This window comes from Ornithorhynchus anatinus, chromosome 6 (assembly GCF_004115215.2).
Source record: "Ornithorhynchus anatinus isolate Pmale09 chromosome 6, mOrnAna1.pri.v4, whole genome shotgun sequence".
NCBI lineage: Eukaryota > Metazoa > Chordata > Mammalia > Monotremata > Ornithorhynchidae > Ornithorhynchus > Ornithorhynchus anatinus.
In genome coordinates, this window is record NC_041733.1 from 10,216,730 (window position 1) to 10,234,820 (window position 18,091).

Here is an 18,091-nt window from a genome sequence, read left to right on the forward strand (position 1 = left end):
GGCTTTGAGGAGGAAGTCATTCATTCATTCATTCAATCATATTTATTGAGCGCTTACTGTGTGCAAAGCACTGTAGTAATTGCTTGGAAAGTACAATTCGGCAACAAGACAATCCCTACCCAACAATGGGCAAAAAGTCTCGAAGGGGAAAGACAGACAACAAAACAAAACAAGTAGACAGGCATCAATTGCATCAATATAAATAGAATTATAGATATATACACATCACTAATAAAATAAATACAATAATTAAAATGTACATATATACACAAGTGCTGTGGGGTGGGGAAGGGAGTAGCGCAGGGGGAGGGAGTTGGGATGATGGGAGAGGGAGGAGGAGCAGAGGAAAAGGGGGGTTCAGTCTGGGAAGGCCTCCTGGAGGAGGTGAGCTTTCAGTAGGGCTTTTGAAAAGGGGGGATTTAGTCCTCATTTTTCAGTTGAGGAAACTGAGGCGAATTGGGATAGTGCCTTAAACTTAATTTGCTTGGGAGGAATGTTGATAGTGAAAAGAGCATAGAAAAGGGAGTCACACTTGCCTGTTAGTGTGACTTTGGGGCAAAGAAGCACTTGACTGCTGTGTTCCTCATCTGCAAAAAGGGAATTTCCTATTTGTTATCCCTTCCCCTTGGACTGTGGAGTCCCGCAAGGGAAAAGGACTGGGTCTGACCTGGTTTTCTCCTATCTACCTCAGCATTTAGCACAGTGTTTATCATAGTAAATGTTTAACAAATAGCAGAAGCGATATTCTGATTTTTATTACGTTGTATTGGGGTCTTTACAGAAATGCCTTTAAACGAGTGCAATCTTTATGGTTTCCTTTCAAACTTACGGCCGGTTGCTGGGGTCCAGTGATTCGAGGTATAAGGCAATAATTGTAGTATTTTATAAGTATTTATTACGTGTCAAGAACAGGGGTAAGATCCCAAACAGGGATCACAGTCTAAGAGGAAAACTGAGCTAAGGGATCTTACCTCCATTTTACGGATGGAGAAACTGTGAGATCGACTGGTTAGCTCACTTACCCAGGGTCACACAGCAGACCAGTGGTATAACTGGGATCTGACCCTTGGTGTACTGGCGACCAGTCGCATCCAGTTTCCAAGATACCATGTTGTCTCAGGCCAGCGTGTCCTTTATAAATGCTGTGATTTCACCGATTCCACTCGTTTTTTCCAGATTTCAAGTTAAAGTTGGGGAAGCAGCATGACCTAGTGCATAGAGCATGGGCCTAGGAATCAGAAGGACCTGGGTTCTCATCCCGACTCCGGCACTTGTCTGCTGTGTGACCTTCAGCAAATCACTTAACTTCTCTTTGCCTCACTTACCTCAATTGTAAAATGGAGATTAAGACTTTGAGCCCCATGTGGGACTGGGACTATATCCAACCTGATTAGCTTGTATCTTCCCCAGCACTGAGAAGAGTGCTTGATGCATAGTAGGTGCTTAAAAATATTATCATCATCATCATTATTATCTTTGCGGAGACTCCCTGGAAGGTTAGTCTCTTCTTGAGCATATTTTGCACAGACAATGTTTCCTCCAGGAAAATCATCGAGAATTGAAGTTTAATTAAAAACAAAACCTGGAAAACTATGGCTCCTCTGAGAGTTGGTCTCTCTACTAGTAGGAAAGGAGTCTGGATACTGGTCTGGGAGTGTCAGCATTCCAGGAATCTGAAAGGAATGGGTAAGGGATTAGTTCCCTTCAAAATCCTTTTCCTTGGGTTTAACCTGAGTCAGAGCCAGCAAAAGCAAAGCAGAAATGAAGATGAAAATGTGTTATCCAAAGAGATATAGTCTTTGACACATTTACTCATTCCATTAACTGCCTGTCAGCGTCTGATGCTAATTGGGACAGTTTATTTAATCACTATTACAGCACTTACTGGATTGCTCCATCACATCTTTCAGAACATGTGAATCTTCCAGTTGTACAAGTTCTTGTATTTTAGTTGGTGCTCGAACACAGAATATAGCATGTCTTACAAAAAATTTACACAGTTATTACAAACTGTAAAGGTAAGTGATGAACTATCATACCCCAAAGTTCCAGGTTCAGTTCCCACACTTTTTAAGGTGAATGGAAGAGGTTCAAAATGCAGCTTGGAAAGATGATGAAGAACTAATTGGTGCATTCTTGGTTCATGGCTACATCAGGCCAAATTTTCATTACAAACATGCGCATTTTTCTTTTTTTACTTTCCCTACTTCCAGTTTTTTGGTTTCCTCTTTCCCTTCTTGTTCACTTTAATCTTGGATTTTTAAGGGCTCATCTTTTTAGGAAGAGGTTGATGTTACTGTCCATGTGTGGGATAAAGTTAAGGCTTCAAGTTGTGGGGTTGTTCATTTATGTTTATAAACTTCAGGGTGAAGTTTAGAAAGTCAAAAAATGATGATTAAGCTCAGCCACTTTCACTTCATTATTTGTATTTATCTGAAGCCTAATTCCACCTATTCTTGTTAAGTAAAATGTAAATATTCTGAATGCTATCATGATTTTTAAAAAGGGACTTAACGGAAAGATGAGATGCTAACAAGAGGTGGCCCAGTGTGAAATTTTAGGAGAAATAATTAATGAAAAGCAGGATGTTAACTGTCAACCAGGTCTTTGGGTAGAGCAATTTCACAGCTGAATAGTGGAGATAGTGTTTTCAAATACTGTCTCAAATATCTTATATTATATTAAATCAATCAAATCCTTCACACATTCACTGAGGATTTGTTTTCATGCTCCTTTGCACTCTTCATGAACATGTGTCTAAGGGAAAGGAGAATCCACTTTTTCAAGGATTATTGGACTCACCCAAGTATTTAGTACAGTGCTCTGCACCCAGTAAGCACTCAATAATACCACTGAGTGATTATTTGAAACAAAGACCACATATGTCTATGTAATGGCTCTTTAACTTTGGCATGTGCTGCTTGTAGTTTGTTTCATCTTGAGCGATAATTTTGACCCGGTTTCATTGGACATCTTCAGAATGGCTGTGTATACTATAACAACCTTTCTCTGGCTTCCCTTTCGAGTCAAATATCCCATAGTGTTGTCAGGGTGTGGGGTTGGGGTATTGATGCTCATGGGTTATGTTCTCTTCATTCATTCAATCGTATTTATTGTGTGCTTACTGTGTGCAATCGTATTTATTGTGTGCTTACTGTGTGGTAGTCCTGCTGGGTCTCTCCCTCTGTTTCAAGACATATAGAATGTCCACCAAAGTAGCAATCTGTATTTGGCATACAAAGAAAATGCAAAGTCTATGCATGTGCACAAGTGCCCACAAACACGCACATGCTAGGTATATACATGTATTTTTCTAGACTCTCCAACTTGCATTTTACAGAGCACTGTCCAAGAGAGGTCAATGAAATTTAGCTGCAAAGTTGAACAAAGCACCTCAATGAGAAAAAAATCAATTTGTAGCACACACTCTGAAAATATAAAGTGTGTGTGTGTGTATGTGTGTGTGAGAGAGAGAGAGAGAGAGAGAGAGAGAGAGAGAGAAAGAGAGAGAGAGAGAATGTAAATTCAAGTCAGATTAGTGCTTGCTTGGGACTTTCTCAAAAGCCAAGATTCTATATGGATGGTGTCTGAAACAGACATATGAACATTTCAGAAGTTGAAAACAAGCATAGAATTGAAATATATCCCAAAAAGTGAAAATAAACATAAAAACCAGCAAATCCACCTTAGAAATACGGAAACATTACTCCAGAGGTAAAAACAGGAGCTAACATATTGGGATGGCATATGTCAGGCTGTGCACAGAGACCCAGCATTTATAAAAAAAAACACAATTCTTTTTAAAAACAAGTCTCTCGGTTTCTACCATGAGCACTTCTAGAAAATTTGGCTCCCCGAATTGTCACAACAACTTTATGAGTTTTTGAATTAAGAAACCAAAGCTCTAGAGATTCCATTTTAAACAGGTCACTTACTACTAATTCAAGCAATCACATTTATCTCATTAACGGTCATCTTCTGAAGAGCAATATGTTGGTATTAGTGACAAGTATATGCTGACTTCAATAATGTATTTATCTGACTTTCTCTCTATACATAGATATTTGTTTCCCAGATAATAAGACTAGGGACATTTTGATGCTTCAAATCTAAGGCATATAGGCTTAGACATGCATGTTGTCCATTCTAAAAAAGAGATATTCCCATTATAATAATGAAAAGGGTAGTAATTATTAAGCATTTATGTGACAAATACTGAACTAATCTCTGCAGCAGCTACATTGTAGTCAGATCAAATAGTCTTCCAGTCAAAGGGGGAGAGAGAACAGGTATCTTATTCCTATTTTTCAGATGAGGAAACCGACGTAAAGAAAGGGTAAGTTACTTGTCCAAGGTCACATACGCATTTCTCTCATAAAGAATCAAAATTGTCCCTGATTGAAGGGACCCCAGCCCTTCATGGAAGTTCCTTAACTCCCCCATCTTGTATGAGTGATGCAGAAAATATTGTTGTATAGTCCAGGGTTTTTAAAAATCTGGCTCCCTGTTTCTCTAGTTCCATGCTGCAGAGAGCCCAGGGAAAGTCTCTGTGCCTCTTTAGGAAGAGGGAAATCCAGCTCTCCTTGAGGGGACTAGTAAATCTGGAATTCCAAGCAAACCCCTAAACTCCAAGAGCAAAGCCTGAACCCCCACAGAGCCAGAGGGCCAAAACCAGCTTTGTAATCCTTCTCCTCAGAGAAGAGGACCTAGTGCCAGGAGGTGCAGTGTGGCTTACTGGAAAGAGCCCAGGCTTGGGAGTCAGAGGTCATGGGTTGTAATCCCGGCTCCACCATTTTTCAGCTGTGTGACTTTGGGCAAATCACTTCACTTTTCTGTGCCTCAGTGACCTCATCTGTAAAATGCGGATTAAGTCTGTGAGCCCAACACGGGACAAACTAATTACCTTTTATCTACCCCAGCACGTAGTACAGAGCTTGTCACATAGTAAGTGCTTAACATTCAATAGTATTTATTGAGTGCTTATTATGTGCAGAGCACTGTACTAAGCACTTGGAATGTAACAAATACCATTATTATTATTATTATTATTATTATTAGGAGCTGCAGGTAAGAAAGCTACTTTGAAATTGTGACCCCCAAATGTATTAACCCCATCCTAAATAATGACTTGTCACAATTGCTGGCTAATCGCACTGCTCACTAAAGCTTATAAATCAAGCTTCAATCTGAAAAGCCACTGGTCATGACCACAATCCTGCAGAGGTGTTTAGCAGGCTATCTGCTGTCCATAATATAGGTATGGGAAGAAATGCCACAAGTGTGCAAATATGTGCCCAGTGTCCAAGTGTTGAAGAGGAAGGTATTGGCCATATCTAACCTCTTGTTTATAGCAAATACCAAATAAACTAGATAGTAACAAATTTCCAGTACCAAATGGCATCCATCAGAGAGTTCAGATGAAAAACCAAGGGCAAGATGTGGAATTAATCTCAAGAATATATGATTAATCAGTAAATATGGCTACTATATCAGAGACCTGGGAACTATCAGTATAATTCTCATCTCTAAACAGTATTCAAAAAGCTGTCTCTAGGAATTATAGTATGGTGAGCCTCACTTCTACAACTTGGAAAATTAGTAGAATTCATAATGAAGTTTGGGGCCAATGTGCACTAGGAAAAATACACTTGTTGGGGAAAGACACCATGGATTTTGGAAAGAGAATTCATGCCTCATTGTTATAACAGAGTTTCTTAGAGAGGTCAGAAAGTGAATGGATAAAAGGGACCAGAGCACATAATAATAGATCTTTGCTGTGCTTACTAATTTGTCTCACCATTGCTTGTCTAATGAAATTTGGCTATGAAAAGAGGACTCCCTATGCACTTGGAGAACATACAGAAAGAGTATAAGATAAATTCCTCACCTTGAAAAGCTCAGAGTTGAATTGAAAAGACAAGCTGACGTCAATTGACAAAAGCATAATTAAAAGAATGCAAGAATAGATACAAATAATGAACCTGAGAGGATAAATAATAAGTCAAATGGAATTGGGAGGATGAGTCAGGAAGTGAAGAAATCAGTATGGCTAAACTCCCTTTTAGCTTTCTTAATTGGTTCCATGAAGATAGACTGTTAAGCTAAAGAGCACTGAGCAAAATATATTTTCCCATAGAAACGATATATGGTGCATTAATGCAGTCACAAGAGCTGAACTATTGACGAGAGAAAATATAAATATAGTAGAAAAGTGTGATAAAAAATACAATATATTACATGACCCACGAGCAGAGAAAGTTTGGACCAATAATGAATTCATTTAAATTGGATTTTTATATGCATTTTTTTCAGTAAAAGACCACTCTGTGCTAACGAACTAGAGATCTGCTTTTTATCTCTATCATATAGATGTCATGCCTAATGCTAATGCTACTCAAGTCATTCATATCCTTCCAAGGAGGCAGAAGATGAGTACTTAAGCCAAGTTAAACTTGCACCTAATCTTAAAGTTAGATAACTAGGAAGCATTAACATACAACAGTGCTAGAAGCATTATTTGGGGATTGGCAGTAGTGAGAAATGAGATACTCTTGAAGGAGTCCACTCTGAGTTAACAGTTTGTTGATGTGGCAAATATGCCCTATGTACATCTCTGGAAATACAGTCAAACATAAATACTACGTTGACTGTGTTCAACATCTTTTTAATGGACAAAATTTTTAAAGGTCACAGTTCAATAGGTCTTTTCCCTGGCTGTGAAGGGTCTCCTTTTCCTGTTCTAGAATGGGATAGAATTAGGTTGTCTCCATGCATTCAAGACCTCTCAGAGCACATATACACGAAGCCTACATACCTTATTACTTAAGCACTACCTCATTTAAGTATTCTCTCTCCTTCCTCCTATCTGTTGATTACTTTAATACCTGTCACCCCCACTTGATTGGTAAATTCCTTTTCTTCTCATTTGATCATACTCTCCCAAAGTACTAAGTACAGTGTTCTGTGTATAGTAGGTCTTGTTTTGTGCCGTCGAGTCGTTTCCGACCCATAGCGACACCACAGACACATCTCTCCCAGAATGCCCTGCTGTCCATCTGCAATTGTTTTGGTAGTGGATCCATAGAGATTTCTTGGTAAAAATATGGAAATGGTTTACCATTGCCTCCTTCCGTACAGTGAACTTGAGTCTCCGCCCTCGACTCTCTCCGGTACCACTGCTGCCCAGCACAGGCGAGTTTTGACTTGTAGCAGATTGTCTTCCACTCTCTAGCCACTGTCCGAGCTAGAAATGGAATGGGTAGGCCTCTGCTTGACTCTCCCTCCCATTGCTGAGATTGGTAGAGTACTGGAAACTCTCCAGGTCCGACCCTGAGAGAGGAATATAGCAAGTACTCAATATTATTAACTTCTTGAGGAAGATAATTTTTTTCTCCTCAGAGCGGTGTTCTAGTCTCAGCAATAGGCTCAGTGTGGCCTAATGTGTAGATCAAAGATCCGAATGTCAAAAGGTCCTGGGTTCTAATCCTGACGCCCTATGTGGGCAAGTCACTTAACTTCTCTATACCTGAATTCCTCATCTGTAAAATTGGGATTAAGACTGTGAGTATCATGAGGGACAGGGATTGTGTCCAACCAAATCTGCTTGTATCCACCCTGGTGCTTAGAAAAGTGCCTGGCAATATAGTAAGCACTTAATAAATACCATAATTATTTTAATTATTATTTATAAAATGGGGAATAAAACTGTGAGCAACTGGTTTAGCTTGTATTTACCCCAATGCTTAGTAAAATGTCTACACATAGAAGGGCCTAACAAATACCATAAAAAAAGGACTGTAAGCTCATCACTAGACCTTAAACTTCTTCTGGGATGGGAATGTGTCTGCTAACTCTGTTGTACTCTCCCAAGCACTTAATATTGTGCTCTGCACATAATAAATGCTCAATTAATACAATTGATTGATTGATTAAAAAATCATATAGGGTGGCCTTGGTCAATCCAGTTTCAAGGTCCATAAGAAAAGGATGGATATTACAGTACTGTGATGTAATAATAATAATCTGAATCTTGATACTATGATATCACTCTCAGGAAACATCCCAAGGATTGTTGGAAAGGTGAGAGACAGGAGTGAAAACTGGGGTACAGCATTCAACATAATGTTACTCTCTCAAAACAAAATCTGAGGGAGAATACAGAGGCCCAACGAGGACTAAAACAGAGCAAAGCACTACAGGTTGCCAATGTGACAGTCCAGCAAGGGGCAAGCTCCACGTGTACACGCAGGGAATGGATTATCATTCTCTCATCCGTTTTATCAGCTATGCTTGCACATACTGACAAAAATCTCACTGTCGGTAACGTCATTTTCCAACTCGAAGGACGGTTATAAATAATATTCTCTGAGTTGCAGGCAACTGTTAGTAGCTTATTCTGTCTGGGAGGTGACCTTTTCCATCAACAAAGATTCATTCAAGTTTCAGTTCAAACTAGCGAAAGGCAAACACTGGAAATACATAAAGTTTGGGATAAGCATCCTTAGGATTCCTACTTCAACTTACAATTCCCTTCTTTATTCTCTACTGTCCTTGAATAGAATAAAAGACTTGAGGATGTATCTGAAAAGTGTCTTGAGAAATAATCTATTCAGCCCCTCCAATAGGCCTAAACCTTCTAGGCGGTTCAGTCAATCAATTAAGGCATTTACTGAGCACTTGCTCTAAACAGAGTACAGTACTAAGCTCTTGGGAGAGTACAATACGGCAGAATTGGTCTAGAGGAGGTCTCATTCTCTTTTAGAAAAATAAATCTAGTGAAAGAGATACCACAATATCTTTAGCATAATCTGATCGTCATCAGTTGAATCTATTGAGCACTAACTGTGTGCAGAACACTGAACTAAGTGCTTGGGGGAGTACAATGCAACAGAGTTGGTAGACATGTTTCTTACCACAACAAGCTTACAGTCTGATGAATTAAGTGAGCACTCAGTGAGTTCATATAGATGATGAAAGTTCATATGACCGTATATTGATAAATGTTTCTTCAAAATCATCTTTTCTATGTGTCATCTTAGAACAAATTGTTTCTGTTTGTCTCCAGTGCAGAACCTCTCAATGAGAACACTATAAGAGTCCTGAAAGTTGCACTCATTTTGCCTGGAAAAGAGTTAATTTAACTTTATTAGTTGGTAAAACTCCTGTAGATATTTAAATGTCAAAGTAGGACATTTTTGATCAATGTGGAATGCCAATAAAATCATTATGTTTTAATGGAAATAGATATTCTGCATTTGAAATGAATCTTGCAGTTGATTCCTGTACAAGTTGTCATTTCCTCATTAGAGCAGAAGAGAGGGAGCTGCTGTAAAAAGGATTACAGTGAGGCCAGACTAGGAAACACTGCAGTGTAAATCAGTGTCTCAAAATCAGTGAAGCTTTAAACAGGTCTCAAGGCGGATCTGTAGACAGGTAATATAAGGTGGATGATACAAAGCTGTTTTGACAACATGATCGATACAGGCCCTGAAGCGGGGGAAAGGTGCAGGCCAAGCAAGATTCCAAAGTTCCTCACTGCAGACTTAGATAGACTTGCAATATCATCAAAATTGAGAGGTGCCGGCCACCCCAAGACCTCTGCTAAACAGCCGATCTTCAGACTGTGTGCTCCTCAATCAGGACAGAGGGTGGGAGGGGAAGAGGTGTTTGGTTGCTTTGGGGAAGCAGTGTGGCTCAGTGGAAAGAGCCCAGGCTTGGGAGTCAGAGGTCATGGGTTCTTATCCTGGCTCCACCGTTTGTCGGCTGTATGACTTTGGGCAAGTCACTTCATTTCTCTGTGCCTCAGTTCCCTCATCTGTAAAATGGGGATGATGACAGCCCTACGTGGGACAATCTGATTACTTTGTATTTACCCCAGAGCTTAGAACAGTGGCTTGGCACATAGTAAGTGCTTAACAAGTACCAACAAGTTGCTTCCAGAAATCTCCTGCGGTGTTTGGTTGCTTCCAGAAAACTCCTGCGAGAGAAATACCTGGACAAAATCTGGAAAAACCAACCAGTTAGGAAGAAGACATAATATGGATATGGAGCAAGGAAACCAAAGAGCATTCGCTACATTATCGAACTTCAATTTTAAATAGCAGAGTTTCCAATGTCAGGACCAATTACAAAGTCACTACAGAAGAAACATACTCAATACACAACCTGGCATTATTGCATGGAAAGGGAAATCTAGAGAAAGGATTTGATTGGGATACTCAGAATTACATAGGGGTCGATCATCTCATCTGACTATTCTTTTGACCTTATTAACGGATATTTTTGGAAATAATAAACGGGCAATATTCATCTTTATCCCTAGTGAGCCAGCCAGCAGGCTTCCCCACAAAGCAGAAAGTCATTATGATAACCCTGTAGTTGGGTGAAAAATACAACATAATTTTCAGAAAGCATTTTCTGACCTCATGGATTTTGTCAATTTCCAGCCAAACTAGTTAAATAAATCCTTGCCTCAGAACTTAGGGTGATCATTCCATCAAAGATCTTCTTAGATACCTCTGCCATTTCCCTGCTGGGTGACCTAGGGGCAAGTCACTTAACTAATCTTCATCTCAGTTTCCTCATCTGTCATGTAGGAATTAAATTCCTATTGTACCTACCTATTGGACTGTGAGCAGGGACTGTGTCTAATATGACTATCTATGTATCTATGTAAAGACATAATTTCAGAATAACATAATTTTTATTTTTCCTTTCATAATTTCTGGATTAATCCTATACTAACCTGGGAATGACTCTTTTGTTTTCCTGCACACCATATAATGTATTTCTATAATTCAGCAAGAAAAAGGAAGTTTATCCCTTTTATTACTTTTGGTATCCCGAGGCTGCTTATGCTCTGAGCATTTAGCTGTGTCTGTGTGCCCCCATCAAAACCTGATGGCTGTCTCTGAGTTCTCACAACTTCTACCCATAGTCACTGTACCATTGTGAACATATCAATCATTGGTATTTATTAACTAACTCTGTGCACATCACTGTATTGAGAGCTTGGGAAAGTATAATGTCAAAAAGCTAACAATCCAGCAGGGGAGACAGGCATTAAAATGAACTGCAGATAGAGGATTAATATCCCAGTGATTTAATCAGATGGAGAGTTATCATTAAAATAGACAATCTAATGTCTTTTATTCTACTGCAGTCCTAAATTCCAAACTTTATTCATGTTTCCTTCTGACAGCTTCTGTCAAACTTTTACCAATCCCAAGATAAACTCGCTGACAATCTGCAAAGATCGAAGAACAGAGGAGCACTGGTGAGACTGAAAATTCAGGAAAAGTGGTCATATAATTGTTTGTTCTTTTGCATTCATAAAATGCTGAGCCCCACATCAAGGATGTCCCCAATTTATAAATCCCCCACTGCCTCCCATTCAAGGCAGATTGTAGTGTAGTTCATTTGAAGAAACACATGACTCTCTGATTGGATTTTTCTGGCTGTCTGTTTTCAATCAGCAATTCTGTGCTTTTTAAAACAGACTCAAGACAAAACACCTTTAAGGGGGAGAGAGAGAGAGAGAGAGAGGGAGAGAGAGAGGGAGAGAGAGAAGGACTGTGTGTTTGAGGTGACAAAAAAAAGCCAAATTTGCAAGAATGACATTCCCTTTGCAGATGCTAGTATAGCATAGAGGCCACAGAGAAAAATCGGGAGTGGTGATTGCAATTGGAAAAACTTTCTAATCTGCAGCAGCAGCTGGGGATGGGTATTAGCAACTGAGCACCAGCCAGGCACTGTAAAAGCTGATGAAAATGGATGAAACCATGTAACAATGCCAAACTGAGTCTGGTTGGGCTGCCTGTTCAGAAGAAAGTGCCTCAGAAGATTGCAGAACATATTCCAAAGTTATGCACACCATTTCCCATTTGTATTTTGGGTTGGATGTCAAAAGTGGCGGGCCCTAAACAATCTCTTTTTCAGCAACTGCTTCTGTTGCCAGGTGATATAAAGACAAGAGTTCTCCTGCATGGAGCAGGTCAATGGGGATCCTCCATTTCTGAAACAGGAGCTCTGGGTACTTTATTCCTCAGAGGGTTGGTGCTGAGAAGCACTTGATAAGACACTTGATGCCATTGTTGAAAACTGAATAATAATATTATCACAAAGTACAGAATCACAATGATCAGGTTTCGTTTCTTTTTTTTAACCCATGGAGGTATGTGTGAGGAAGGTGGAGCAGAGATTTTGCCCAGCCTTAGAGAAAAATGGCAGCAAGTGCTTGCAGTATAATCCCCGACCTTGTATTTTACTTTGTAAAGCCAAAATTTAAAAGGAGTCAGATTTATTTACCTATGAGATATAAGGCATCAGCCTCTCTCTGGTCTTCCTGCCTCCACCCTTCCCCCTTCGGTTCCTATTTCACGCTTCTGCCCAGATGACCTTCCTGAATGAATGCTCACAATATGTCTCTTCACCTCTCAAAACCCTCCAATGACCTCACATCTCCCTCCACATCAAACGTAATGGCTTGCATTGGCTTTTTCCTGCAACTTTTCACCCACTCCTCAAATCACCCACTCTTCACTCCTCCCAAAGTCACCTCCAATCCCTTGCTCACAACGTTTCCCCAGGTCTCAAACTCCTCTCCAATTCTCCATCCCAAATCCATCAATCCTTGGCCTCCACATATTCAAAGCTCTCTTAAAGTCTCACTTCTTCCAACAAACATTCCCCAATTAATTCCCAATACCCTGATTTGAATTAGCCCAACAGCCTCCTTTGCCACTTATGCATTTTTTATCCACCCTCATCATTTGCATATGTAAGCATATTCAATTGTACATTCAATTATTTGTTTGGATTCCACTATTTTTAAATACTTTAATTTCTGCCTCCCCGGTGGGGTGGAGAGGGAACATATGCTTGTACCATGTGATCTGTGGTGCTTTGCCAAATAAATAGAACAGTGCATTGTGCTTAACAGCTAAGTCTAGTAAAAAGAGCTCATGCCTGTGAGTCAGAGGATCTGGGTTCTAATTATGGACTGGGTGAACTTGGGTAAATCACTTAAATTCTCTGTGCCTCAGTTTTCTCACCTGTAAAATAATGATGGTATTTGTTAAGCACTTACTATGTGCCAAGCACTGTTCTAAGATCGGGGATTCAACACCTATTCTCCCTCCTATTCAGACTGTGAGTCCCATATGGGACAGGGATTGTCCTACTGGATTTTATCTTTCCAGTGCTTGAGTTTAGCACACAGTAAGCACTTGAAAAATATCACAGTTATCATTACTAGTAGTATTAGGTGCTCAATAAATACCATTAGCCTGATATTACTACTAGTAGATGTGGTAATGTGTGAAAAAATAAGGACCTTTTTTTTCCACATGCTGACCCTTTAGTTGCTGTATGTTTGGTACGTGGAATATGATGATGATGATGGTATTTGTTAAGCACTTACTATGTGCCAAGCACTGTTCTAAGCCCCAAATCAAATGAAAGGACAAGATCATAAACAATGAAATAGACCACCAGCCAAACTGCCTCCTTGAATTATTCATAATGAAAATCCCTGGACCACCTGGGCAGGAATTCTTTAAAGGAGATTCAGCCTTTTACTTTTTGGAGGTCACTGAAATCTCAATCAGGGAAATGGGGATTTTTATTACCCACTGGATTCCACCTAGTTGTCTATGTAAAATGAGTCAGTGGTCTGTTTTTCTCTCCTAGTGAACAGTGCCAAATCTCCCCCATAACCACAGCACAATTAGCATTAATCAGAAGCATGGTTGGTAGCCTTAAGGAAAGTGGACAATGTCAACTTTTACTCTGCGGGCCAGTCGAAGTCAACTATAATGTCCATCCATTGGGATGACCCTTTCAAGACAGAGAAGAAACATAATGGCCCAGCTGTTATTTTGGGAATGGGATATGAACTTTACATCTCAGACCTACCAATTGTTCATTCTTCATAAGCACCTAGGTGATTGAAACCCAATGCCTAAAATGTGTTTCAATACTCCACCTACTTAAAGGTAGCTGTAAAATATCTCTTTTTGTCCTTTTGTTTCACAGAAAGCCTAGTTAAATATCACTCTAGCTGATACATGAAGCTTCACTACAATTCAAACTATTACAGAGTGCAGATATGTTGCACTGTTTAGTTTGGCAATTATTCTCGCATTTAGTTTAATAAACGTTACCTCTGTATATTAACTGAAATTCGGATATTTTGCATAATGCCATGATTTGAAGTGACCAGCATGGTGTCTATTTCAAGATTCCACATTTGAACTCTTTTCTGAGTTGTTATGAGAAGCTTTCATATTGAAAAAAGAGATAATAACTGGAAAGTCTGCTCTATAACTCAAAGAAGGTGGTGGGGAAGGCAATGATGCGATTGATTTTCAGTTCTTGAGTGGAAAAATTGAAGGCAAGAGAAAAACATTTGAGGTAGAAAACATTTATGTTTTAACATGGGGTGAAATTGATAAATAGCTTAAAGGAAAAATTCCCAAATGCATTAATCCTTCCAGTTCATACACTTTGATTAAATAATCGTAGAAGTTTAATCATAAATTTGAATGAAAATTTCCATGTTTTATCAAGCAATTCAGGGGTTTTATTTCAATGAAATATTCCCTCTCTATAAGAGTCAATGAGTGCATCAGTTCTAGACAAGTTGATTACTGTGAGCAATGATTAAGATTTCCATTCCAGCACTATAATCTTTTCAAATTTTTGAGCGATGACTAGGGTTGAAGTCAGAATCAAGAAAGCTAAGTTCCCTTTCTGTCCACTGCCTGCAACTTCCTCCCCATCCACTGCACCCCACATTTTTCCGCCCTCTGCTTTCTCCCACTTTTTCTGTGGAAGAAGCCACTGTGGAACAATTCCTGCATAACTGAGACATACCCCAGAACTTTGCTATCGTGGTATTTAGTTCTCTTCTGAGGAAATAACCTCTCTTGCTGCCTGCTCCATAAGGTTCAACCTCTCCCGTCCTTTCCATCATTCCACCAGGAGTGGAAACGTGGTCTGTCATCTTTAAGCTCTTTTCTTCTCCTACTCTTTACCTTTGAAGTCCATGCCATCGGCCCTGACCTGACAGCACATCTTCTAGTCACTGCTGATGAGCTACATTGCTTGATAACTTCAGTCATGCCTTCCCTTCATTTTTAATGTTTTTTTAAGCACTTACCATGTGTTAAACCCTCTTTTAATAGCTGGGGTAAGTACAAGCTAATTAGTCAGACACAGTCTCTGTCCCACATAGGACTCACAATCGAAGTCAATCAATCAATCACATTTATTGAGTGTTTATTGTGTGCAGAGCACTGTACTAAGTGCTTGGGAGAGTACGGCAACAATATGACAGACATATTCCCTGCCCACAACAAGCTTGCAGTATAAAGGGAGAGACAAACATTAATATAAATACAAAATGGATATGTACATAATTGCTGTGGGCCTGGGGCAGGGTGATGCAGAGGGAGTGGGAAAAGAAGAAATGAGGGCTTAGTCAAAGAGGGAGAAGAGGTATTCGGTACCCATTTTACAGTTGAGGAAACTGGGGCACAGAGAAGCTAAGTGACTTGCCCAGGGTCACACAGCATGCAATTGGCAGATCTGGGATTACAACACAGGTTCTCTGACTCCCAGGATGGTCTTCTTTCCACTAGGCCATGCTGCTTCTCTTTCCTACCTTACATCCTTCATCCTTACATCCTTCCACCTTCCACTCATCCTCAGAAACTCCAAAATCCACATAGATAATCCTGTAAACAGGCCTGCATGAAAATTATTACCTCCTGAATTGCTGAAATCCACTTCCACTTAGAGCCTTTTATCATAAGACTATGATAACTATGATAACATGTTTCAACTATGAGATCACTAGTATGTTTCCTTCTTCTCCTCTCAGAAGACAACCTCTTAACATGAACCCCAGTAGGGAGAGGGACTGCGTGTAACCTGATCATGTTGTATCTAAGCTCAGTGCTTAGTACAGTGTTTGCCAGATAGTAAACATTTATGATTATTATCGTTATTGTTACTATTGTCCCCTTGTCCATAGTCTTCTTCCTCTAAACCTGGACTGGATTACTCAAGAAATTGTCCATCTTTTAAGCCTAACTATATCTCAGAATCCGCAAGCTCACTAGCTGCCCTCCCTAACCTAATTTTAATGATCCACTTTTGGATCAAGTGCTCCACTTTCCTGTCTCAAAAAACATTGCTCCTATCCTCCATTCTCCCTCCTTCATTCCTCACTGAAACCATCAGCCTTTCCTCCTTGTCTGTGCTACAGAAATCTCCTCTTTCTTCTGGAACTAATTTTCTGTCATTAATAACGCCCCTTCTTTTCCTTACCCTCTAAATGCAGGTGTCCTCCAAGGTATTTGCCCTTTCTCTGGTGGATCTCAAATGAATGAATGATTTTTCAATCTCAACCTTAACTATGCAGATGATTGAGCTCAGACATCATCATCATCATCGTCAACGGTACTTAACTGAAAACGTGTGCAAAGGCCTCCTCTGAGCCCTTGGAAGTGTATAAAAGAAGCAAGACACATGGTCAATGCCCTCCCTCAATTTTTCTCAAGTTGAGTATTTCCTCCAACGACTAGATCATCTGATCAAGGCAGTTTCCGGATTCCCCACACATTAGCACTCTCTTAAACAACAGGCCTTTTCTGTTAAACCCCAACTTGTTCCCAAGTGTGCCCAAAGCATGACCCAACCCTACTTCAAAGAGCAATTTAAAGTCCATATCCTCCATGAAACCTTCTGATTATCCCTCTCTGAAGTTATCCAAATACTGCATATACCTGTATTTCTGGCCATAAGCAATGTATTTCTATAAATTTTACTGTGAAGGGGTTTTTTTTTGTTCCTAGCATTGATTATTTTAATCTATTCTTATGCTTGAGCATTTGCATCTCTTCTGTCTCCTATTAGCTAGTAATCTTTTTGAGGACAGGGACTTTTGCTCTCTTCTGTAATCCCTCTCCTTCCCTCACTGCCTAGTAAAGAACTCTTCACACGGGAGTTACTTTACCATTGATGATGATAAGGTAAGCTCTATTAACTTCCTTTAAGTATAATACATCCAAACAGCTATTCTGAGGCTAGCTCAGCATAATTACCTCCGAAAAAAAATCCAGCACAAAATTTTTGTACTTGGACAGATCCCAGTGGAAAAATAATGTTGAGTGAGTACTATCAAAAGACAGCCCACTTGTACAATTGATTCACATAGGAATATTCTTATTTCCAAAAATGTACGTAACAGGCAAGAGTTCTTTCGAAAACCTCCAACTCTACCTGCCATCCTATGCATATTTTATTTTGCTTTTCAAACATTCTAGTGTTAGATGCTTTTGACACCCTTACTGCCCACATTAGTTTCAACAACTCAACTGTTGAAGCTATTCCATAGCCCGGGGTGCTTAACTTCAACATGTTCATTCTCCTCAAGTCTTTTTTACAAGTTTAATGAAACACATTTTTAATTAGCAACACACTAATGAATAAATATAAACAGATATATGCCCCAATGCACAACCCTGGTGAATGAGCCTAAAAGCAGGAATATGAAACTTAGAACCTTTATTCAAAAGCCAAATATTATGAATAAATAATGGATATCAAACACCCACTGAAGAAAACAAACCCAAAATAAAATCAGTCAAATTTCTGAAGAATGAAAAATGATGGCAGAAGCTAATTTGTGATTTGATTTGCCCCTATCCTGGTCATCCAATCAGTTGGGGAAGTGCCCTTGGTTTTGGAATTGTTCAGGTGAATTTGTTGGGCAATATCCAATCCTTCTGGTTAGAATAGAGTGTCACTTCAGGAAAATGCTGAGGAACATCTGCTCTCCAGTGCATATCAACAATTCGGATCAAGCTAGCCACTGGGCACCACAGACTTAACGTAGTTGTTGCCTTCTCAGGCCCATTAACCTGAAAGAAGGACTTAAGACCCCACTGGTCCCAAGTTGCGTAAGGAGGCAGACACAAGTGAGCCTTTGTTGACTTTCTAGACTGTGATCCTGTTATTGGGTAGGGAATGTCTCCATCTGTTGCCAAATTGTACTTTCCAAGCGCTTAGTACAATGCTCTGCACA

At 39.7% G+C, this 18,091-nt stretch overlaps 1 non-coding gene across 1 annotated transcript; it reads right to left on the reverse strand.

Moving 5' to 3' along the window:
- Positions 1 to 7,201: 7,201 nt before the first annotated feature.
- On the reverse strand, positions 7,202 to 7,339 carry LOC114813105. The gene has a single exon (XR_003760716.1). It is a non-coding gene; the product is annotated as a small nucleolar RNA SNORA7 (small nucleolar RNA).
- Between the last annotated feature and the right edge of the window lie 10,752 nt (positions 7,340 to 18,091).